This window comes from Felis catus, chromosome B1 (genome assembly GCF_018350175.1).
Source record: "Felis catus isolate Fca126 chromosome B1, F.catus_Fca126_mat1.0, whole genome shotgun sequence".
Lineage (NCBI taxonomy): Eukaryota > Metazoa > Chordata > Mammalia > Carnivora > Felidae > Felis > Felis catus.
The window spans coordinates 22,317,922-22,326,395 of NC_058371.1; the positions used below are offsets into that span (position 1 = coordinate 22,317,922).

At 37.6% G+C, this 8,474-nt stretch overlaps 1 long non-coding RNA gene across 4 annotated transcripts in view; it reads left to right on the forward strand.

The window, feature by feature from the left end:
- The window catches only part of LOC111560024, a 319,103-nt gene extending 312,288 nt beyond the window's left edge, over positions 1–6,815 (forward strand). For all 4 annotated transcript variants that reach the window (XR_006596337.1, XR_006596340.1, XR_006596339.1 and 1 more), the window contains one exon: positions 6,126–6,815. This is a non-coding gene — a long non-coding RNA (uncharacterized LOC111560024). The remainder of the gene's footprint in view (positions 1–6,125) is intronic.
- The last annotated feature ends 1,659 nt before the right edge of the window (positions 6,816–8,474 follow it).

Below are 8,474 nucleotides of genomic sequence, written 5' to 3' on the forward strand. Positions count from 1 at the left end.
TTTTCTCCTGTCTTATAAAATTTGTCACAGAACAAGTAGATGACATTGGATGTTTGTTGGCTGCTGCTGGTAACTTAACCATCACCGTGATTTAGGGATTCATCTATAGCATGATGCTTTGAAAAATCAAGCAGATTCCATCACTTCTCCTCCGTCACTGTCTTTGCATTTTAGTCTCCTTACTTATGTGGACTTAAATTTAGCAGAGATACTATTTCCAAGGTCAAGGAGAAACCGTCAAGATGTGATTTTGCATTTGCATAGAAATAAGTTGATTTCAACAGTTGTTCACAAGCACAACAAAAACTTTGGGTAAAGTGAGATGTCATCTTATACCAGGAGATGAATGTGGCCACAGTCTTATTATAATTCCAAATATAACTCGTATTCTGCCTAAAGCAGCTAGTGTCTTGTCTGTCATTACACTCTGTTCTCATATAATCAGGAAGCGTATCTTTCCAGTGTCACACGGGCTTGTAGTGGTACCCTTGTCTCTCGAGCACTTGAAGAATGTTGTGGAATTTAATAATGTTTTGTAAAAAGTCCAAAGCGATGGGGATACAGGTAGAAGAAATCATATATGTACCTCTGTCCTTTGTTTTCAGACTGCATACTATAGAGGATATTGCTGTCACTGTGTGCAGGTCTGGTTAACAGGCCAGCCAAGGATGACAGGCAGTCGTGTCCAGTTGCAAACAAATGATGACTGATTTTGCTGCCTTGTCAAACTAGTACTTAGAGTGTCCTTTCTTTTTCTTCCCTTCCAAGATTTACCCACCACAGTAAACCACCAAGCTCTATGAGGCCTGTGGGCTGTGCTGTTCTGTTTGCTCCTGTTAGATGTGAGTTCTTATGGCAGCTGACATTGTGCCTTGCCTTATCGCCTTCTGGGGCTCCCTTTGCCCACCTTGTCTAAAGTAATGTCATCGTACCTGCAGTACAGCAGCTGGTGATGCTTCCTTTTGTCGTCTATCCTCCACACCTTAGCACGAGTTCTGTATTTCACAGGAATAAAAAAGTGACTTTACTGCTAATAGAAGGGCTGTGTTCCAGGAATTCATTTGTAGGGAATCTACCTGGAACTTAAAAAAACTTTTACGACACGGCTCAGAGCTGAAAAACTTCTGGGTTATCCTTATTTGTGCCAAAATCGTCATCATCAATCGTCGTCAACACAGACATATAATGGAGTGTTTACTTTTTGAAGGAAGATACTGAGCTAAGGACATTGCCAGAATCATGTCATGCCATTTTCTCCCTCATTAATAAATAAATAAATAAATAAATAAATAAATAAATAAATAAACAAAAACCATAAAAGGTGAGAGAGGAATGATAAGGAAATTTGTAATTAGTGCACATAACTATCTCTCCTGGAGACATAAAAAAATATTGGTCGGCATGAAGGACAGAATTATGCGCAGAGACCTAAATAACCTTTTGAGTTGTTAGAAATACAAATGAAATTACTAATGGAAGCAAATGTTTTCTTTTTTTTCCGTACCTAGATTTTCTCCTCTTTAAAATGCATATGATAGTAATAGTTTTTTCATAACCTTGTTTAAGATTCAAATAAGTTAATACATTTAATATGCTTACAATATTTCCTGGCATATAGTAATCGTCAGCTATTTCACTGCTTTATTTGAAACATGTAGCCCTCTATCTTTCAGATATCCGAAGGAGAACCCTAAGCACCGGAAGTTTCTCTAAGTGATATATTTTAAGTGTTATTAACTAATTTTCCTTCAAGTGTAGGCACAAAGTTTTTGTATGTATTTGCTCTCTATGTATCTTTATGCTCAGGCTCACTTTTAATATCGTTAGCTCAGCTCTACCTCAGAATGCTGTACTCATTAAATGAATGTTATGGTGGTCACATCAGCAATAATTGACATCTTGTAGAAGTTACAGTATTATTACAAACTATGTGTGATCATCAAAATCTTCAACAGGAGTTATATCAAATTACTTAGCAGCTAATGTATCTTTGCTTTGAGAAAGCACATGGCTAAAATATTCTGAGCTTACATTATTCTGATTTATTTTGCTGGAAACGAACAGTGAACCAGATGTGAATGAATTTGAATGGAGAGTCGCTTTAAGATACATCGGAATGTAGCAGAGTTTCCAGTTTTGCCTAAAAATCCCAGCGTTGCTGACAGCATCGAACATTTTGGTAGCAAATGTGATATTTGAGTCAAATGTGGATATTTATGTGGAAGGATAAAGTCCAGTAACACAGAGATTATAAAATACAGAGAGCATTTTTGGTGAATAAGATGACTGCTGTCTCATGGACAAAGTGGGTCATTCCAGCAATTTTACTCTGATATATACCTTTTTTTATAGTAATAAGTGGAATGTTAGATAATACTTCACACAGAATCATTTCTATTAAGATTAATATAAAATATTATTTAAAACATTCACTCTAATCGTCCTTACTCACCATCACTTACGTTTTAAACTACTTATGTATTGATTTTCATACTTTGAATAAGTAATTTTTTGAGATAAAAAGAATATTCCCATGCCTAGATTGATTAATAATCCTTTAAATTTCTATGTGTGTGTGTGTGTGTGTGTGTGTGCGTGTGTGTGTTTCACCCAATAGATTTATGTTTCAGACTTGAAATAAAAATAGTTCCAATAATATGATTAAGAGAAAGTTAGCTGGTTTTGGAAAATTCTCATCCATTTTCCCTTTGATATTGCCTTTCTCTTAAAACTCCAATAAGGAGTATATTAGACATTTTATTTCCAGTGTCTATTGGCAATTTCCACTTTCCTGCCCAATCCCACTCCTACTGAATTCTGCTTAATTTCTTCAGATAATTCTTTCTGTTTGGTCATTCTCTATTCAGCTGTGTCTCATCTTCTGTTGAATCTAGCTATGGAAGCTTTTTTTAAATTTCGACCACTGCAGTTTTCATCGGGACTTTTTTATTCTTTTCATATATGCCTGTTCTTCCTTTATAATCTAACTGCTACCTCATATGCTACCTTACATTTTTATACATAATTATTCTACACAGCAGGTATTTATTCTCTGACACTTTCATCCTCAAAATTCCTTTGTGGGCCTGGTCTGTTGTTCAGTGTTTGTGCTGATGCTCACTCTTGGAGGCTGGCCTCCCCATGTTCCTGGCGAAACTTGCGAGCTCATGTTTGCTTGTTTTCAATCTTTGTGAGCAGCGAATAGCTGTATTGGAAATGTTCTCTTTCAGAAAAGTTTTGTGTCCACTTGTGCTGGAAGTCAGGGTACTTCAAGTCAGAAGTCTTTGAAGGAGAATCATGGCAGGACGTTATCCTTCTTCTAGCGCCTTCCTGTAATGTGGACTCTCAGGTTAGTCCCTACATCTGGCCATTGGCCAGGGGTCAGTGTTTGTGTTGGAGCAGCATTTGTGATCAGTCCATCTTAGCTGTCTAGCCTCCTTGTTGCTGACCACCACCGAATCCAATTTGGGCTCATAGTTTGTTTCATATTTCATTTGTCTTTGGAGGAGGTCTTTGGAGATCTTCCTTCTGGTTATATGTCTCTAAGAATGAGAGCAACTGAAGGACTTCCTGGTTTCCATTTGTTACACAGCAGAATTCTTCCATAAAATCACATCTATTGGGTGAGAGCCATTGGACATTGTACCCTAATGAATGACTGTACCAAAGAGCCAAGTCCTTCTGCAGGACCAATTTCTTCATGCCTTTTCTTGCCTGGATCTCTCTTTCTCTTTGCCCCATTCACCCATATCCCTTGTGGCTGAGACTGTGTAAGTCATGGCAACACATTATGCACTGGTGGAGACCAGTTCTTCAATGATCACAACAAAGTGGTATTTCTTTTTGGTTCCATTCCACTGGCCCACCTTTCCTTGGAATTAAGCTTCCAGAAATATTGTGTTATAAGCTAAACGTGCTGATAGTCGTGTAATACCACTTTATACTTTATAAAAGTGTATAATATTTATACACTTATGCCGATATTAGCATAATACCCCTTTACACTTTACACAAAACACATTACCTACCAAAAAATACAAGCCATCTATTTGTAATTGGAGTAAAGAAATGCTTGACTTTTGCTTAGATTATGGCTTCCATCAGGATATAAAGAACAGCACATATGCAGTAAGGATGAAGGAAAGTTTCTAGAATTCTCATGTACCTATTTGGGAAAATTGAACTTAAATTTAATAAAGGTGTCACATTGATTTCATGTTTAATCATATACATACTGAGCTTTTTCCATTTTTTCTGTTGTTTTGTGGCTTCGTGACAGAAAAAAACCCAATAAAGTGAAAAGACAGCCTTATTGAAATTACCTATGAGAAAAGCAACTATTTTTGAGCCTCTGTAGAGATTTTCAGAATCTTCCTACCTCTTCTTAATTTTCCAGAATTTTGAAGACATTAGTTTTGTAAACTGCTTCACATCTTGGTAAAATAAAGAGTTTAATAGAAAGAGACATGATACATTTCTCTGAGGAATGGTGACAAATAGGATATAAGTTAAATCTGAGAATAAAATAAATAATTAAATGCCTTTCAGATAATAAAAGGAGATGAAAATATGTATTTTTGTAGCAATTCATAACATAGTGTTGAGTAAGTAAAAAAGTAGAGACCCATCTTTGAATAAATGCATGCTCTTTAGAAAAAAAAATCCATGAGGACTTTAAGAGACAAAACAGATGAACATAAGGGAAGGGAAACAAAAATAATATAAAAACAGGGAGCGTGCAAAACAGAAGAGACTCATAAATATGGAGAACAAACTGAGGGTTACTGGAAGGGGTGTGGGAGGGGGGATGGGCTAAATGGGTAAGGGGCATTAAGGAATCTACTCCTGAAATCATTGTTGCACCATATGCTAACTAATTTGGATGTAAATTTTAAAAAATGAAAAATAAAATTAAAAAATTAAAAAATAAATTAAAAAATTTAAAAAAAATCCATGATACAAAAGGAGCGTATCCAATGTCTTGTCTCAAATCGTATTCCAGTACCTAAACTGTACAGAGACATTTTTTCAGACATATTCATATTTCCATTGGACATTTTTCATAATGTGACTCAACATTCAGCATTTACTCTTATTCTCTGTAGGACCAAAAGGTACAACTAACGAAACAATATAGCTTCATTCTCTTCCCTAGAAAATTTGGTACCTTCTACCAAGGTCACACTCAACTCCCATGACTAGTGATATTACAGAATAATGGTAACCACCGTGGGGAGACTGAAACAAGTATGGTGCTGTTAAAACCAGGAGAGCTGAGGGGCGCCTGGGTGGCGCAGTCGGTTAAGCGTCCGACTTCAGCCAGGTCACAATCTCGCGGTCCGTGAGTTCGAGCCCCGCGTCAGGCTCTGGGCTGATGGCTCAGAGCCTGGAGCCTGTTTCCGATTCTGTGTCTCCCTCTCTCTCTGCCCCTCCCCCGTTCATGCTCTGTTTCTCTCTGTCCAAAAAAATAAATAAACGTTGAAAAAAAAATTTTTTTTAATAAATAAATAAAAAAAAAAAAAACCAGGAGAGCTGAAGTACATTCCATTCTTTCATTTCCAAGGAGTTTATGACCTGCAGATGAAAGTGTATTTAATCATATGGACGGACTTTAGTGCTATTGAAATGGATGATAAATCACATGCTGGGGGAATATGAAGAGAAAATCATGAAAGACAGGGGCTTGGGAAACTTGAAATAGAGACATCAGATAAAGAATGAACTCATAGAGGAGACAAGAAAAGAAGGCCAGAAGTGTTGATGAATTCCTGGAGCATGTGGTGTCACAGAAGTCAACAGATGTGGCAGAAGTGTTATAACTCTGTGAAATATTGTAAAATTACAAGTAAGGACGACTGGAATGTTTGAATAGGGATTGGCGGTATGTAGCTAACATTGACAAGAGGCATTTAGGTGAACAGTGAGGATAGAGGCTAGGTGGGAGTGAGCTGCAGAGGGACACGGGGCTGGGAAAGTGGCACGTGAGCCAGTGTGTGCAACTCTGGAGAAATCTTGGATCTCAGTTGGAGCAGAAAACAGCCTGACAATAAAGAATGCAGAATTAAGAGGAGCTAATTTCACTAATACAGTCAACAAATGTTAATTAGTTGTCTGCTGTGTTCCAGGCCATCTTCCATGTAATGGGAACACAACACCGAACAAAATGGAGAAAGCCTGTCTTCACGTGGAGCTTGCGTCCCCTTGACGGGAGACCGACACTAACTAGGTGAGTAAGACACAGAATGTTTTATCCGGTGATAAGTGTTAATGAGAAAAGCAGAGAATCCAAGAGTAGTATGAAATGACAGTGGAGACTGGGGAAGGGTCTCACTTAGCAAGTGGCTTTTGAGTGAAGAGCTGAAGGAAAGAAGAGAACAACCTTGTGGCTGTTGGAGACGAGTATCGCGGTCGGAAGAAAGTTCACATACACAGTCCCTGAAAAGCGAGTGTGTCTGCTGTCTTCCACCAACAGAAAAGTGGCTACTGTGGCTGAACGGAGGGGAGAGTAAAAAGCAAGATCAGACACACAGCACAGAACGTGCACAAGGCCAGCAGTCCATTGAGTCACCGTGCAAGATTTGTCTTTTACTCTGAGACAAGAAGACATTGGAGAAGTGACACATCAAGACTTACATTTAAACAGAGTCCCCAGCGCTGTGGTGTCAGGGATACTCTCCTGAGGCTGGGACAGAAAGTGGGAAGACCAGGTGGGAACCTATCTCAGCAATGAACAGAGAGACAGGATTCACCGATAGAATGGATGAGTCTTTTGGGGCACCTGGCTGGCTCAGTCAGTGGAACGTGAAACTCTTGATCCTGGGTCATGGGTTTGAGCCCTGCACTGGGTGTAGAGATCACTTAAAAATAAAAATTGAAAAAATCTTACCAAAAAGAAAAAAAAAATGGATGAGGCTTTTGAGGGAAAAGGAAGAGTCAAGGGTGACATAAGGTTTAACATCGATATAGAAAGAATTGAGTCATCATTAAATAAAATGTGGCTGGTTGAGAGGGAAGCTGGTTCAGGAAGGGATTAGGCAATATCTGGAGCTCAGGTTTTGTGAATCAAAGATGGCTGTTAGACGTTCACGGAGACACATCAGTTTGACTACTATTGGATTTGTGGGCCTGAATTTCAAGGGACACAAGGGCTGGGGCATAAGTGTAGGACTTTTCAGGTTGTGTATGATGTTTGAAGCAATGAAATTGGATGAAATCACCTGGGGAGTAAGCCTAGGTAAAAAAAAAAAAAAAAAAAAGATCAGTAACTGAGTCCAGGATTATACAGAACTGAGAGGTTAACACATGAGAAGGAAGTAGCCAATGAGTACAAAATAGGAATAACCAAAAGGCAGGAGGGAAGTTAGCTGTATGATATCCTGTGAAGGCAGTGTGTCAAAAGGGGCAAAAGAGGAGAACCTGGCTGGTCCAGTCGGTAAAGCATGATCTAGATCTGAGTGTGAGTTTGAGCCCCATTTTGGGTGTAGAGATTACTTAAAAAAATAAAATAAAATGTTTTTTTTAAAGGCAAAAAGATTAAGTATATCAAATGTTATGCATTGAATGAGGTGAAGACTAAAAAATGACAGTGGCTTCGTTGACTCAGATGCTACCTTTATCCTTGAGAAGAGCAGAGGTTGGTAGAATGCAAATTAGAACCATATAGTTACTGTAAACAAGAGATTGGCTTTAAAAAGATCTGTCATCATCAAGCATTCACATACTCTTAAAACAGAGGCTAAAACTGAGCATTGCTAATAGGAATAAAACATGATAAACCCTTAGGAAGACAATTTGTCATTCTTCTGTAAATGTGGAGATGCCTATACACTATCGCCCTGCATTTCCGCTCTATCTTCTAGCTACCTACTCTGGGCAAATGTTACCAGGAGACATATATGAGACCCTTAGTAACTGCCTATTCTTAACAGTCCCCAACTAGAAAAAATGAAAATGCTCATTGAAAGGAAAATGGTTAAATAAATTAGGGGTTAATTTACACAAAGAAACAACAGTCTTCAGAGAATGAATGAATACATAAGAAGCAATATAGATGATTCTTAGATGATAATACCGGGAAAAAAAAGGCAAATCTCTTAGAATCGTTTCTATTTAGATATATTTAATAAATTTAATAAAGTAAAAAGTATGAATGTTAAGGTTATAAAACTACAAAGAAAGTAATTAAATTATAAACATAGCATTCATGATAGGGTTTTCACCAAGGAAAAAAAGAAGCTTTTGGAACTGGAAAAGCACACATACAAAATTTGAAAGATAATGGTAATGTCTATTTGTGAACCTGCATAGTGAGTATATATGTACTTATGACTATTGTACCTTACTTATATCCTCCACACATGTTACAAACATCTACTCAATATCTTTTCAAATAAAAGTAAGTCCTTAGCAATGTATTATCATTTTTCATAAAATAGATATAATTTATGTATAGGTCAGTTCCCTATGTCATATAA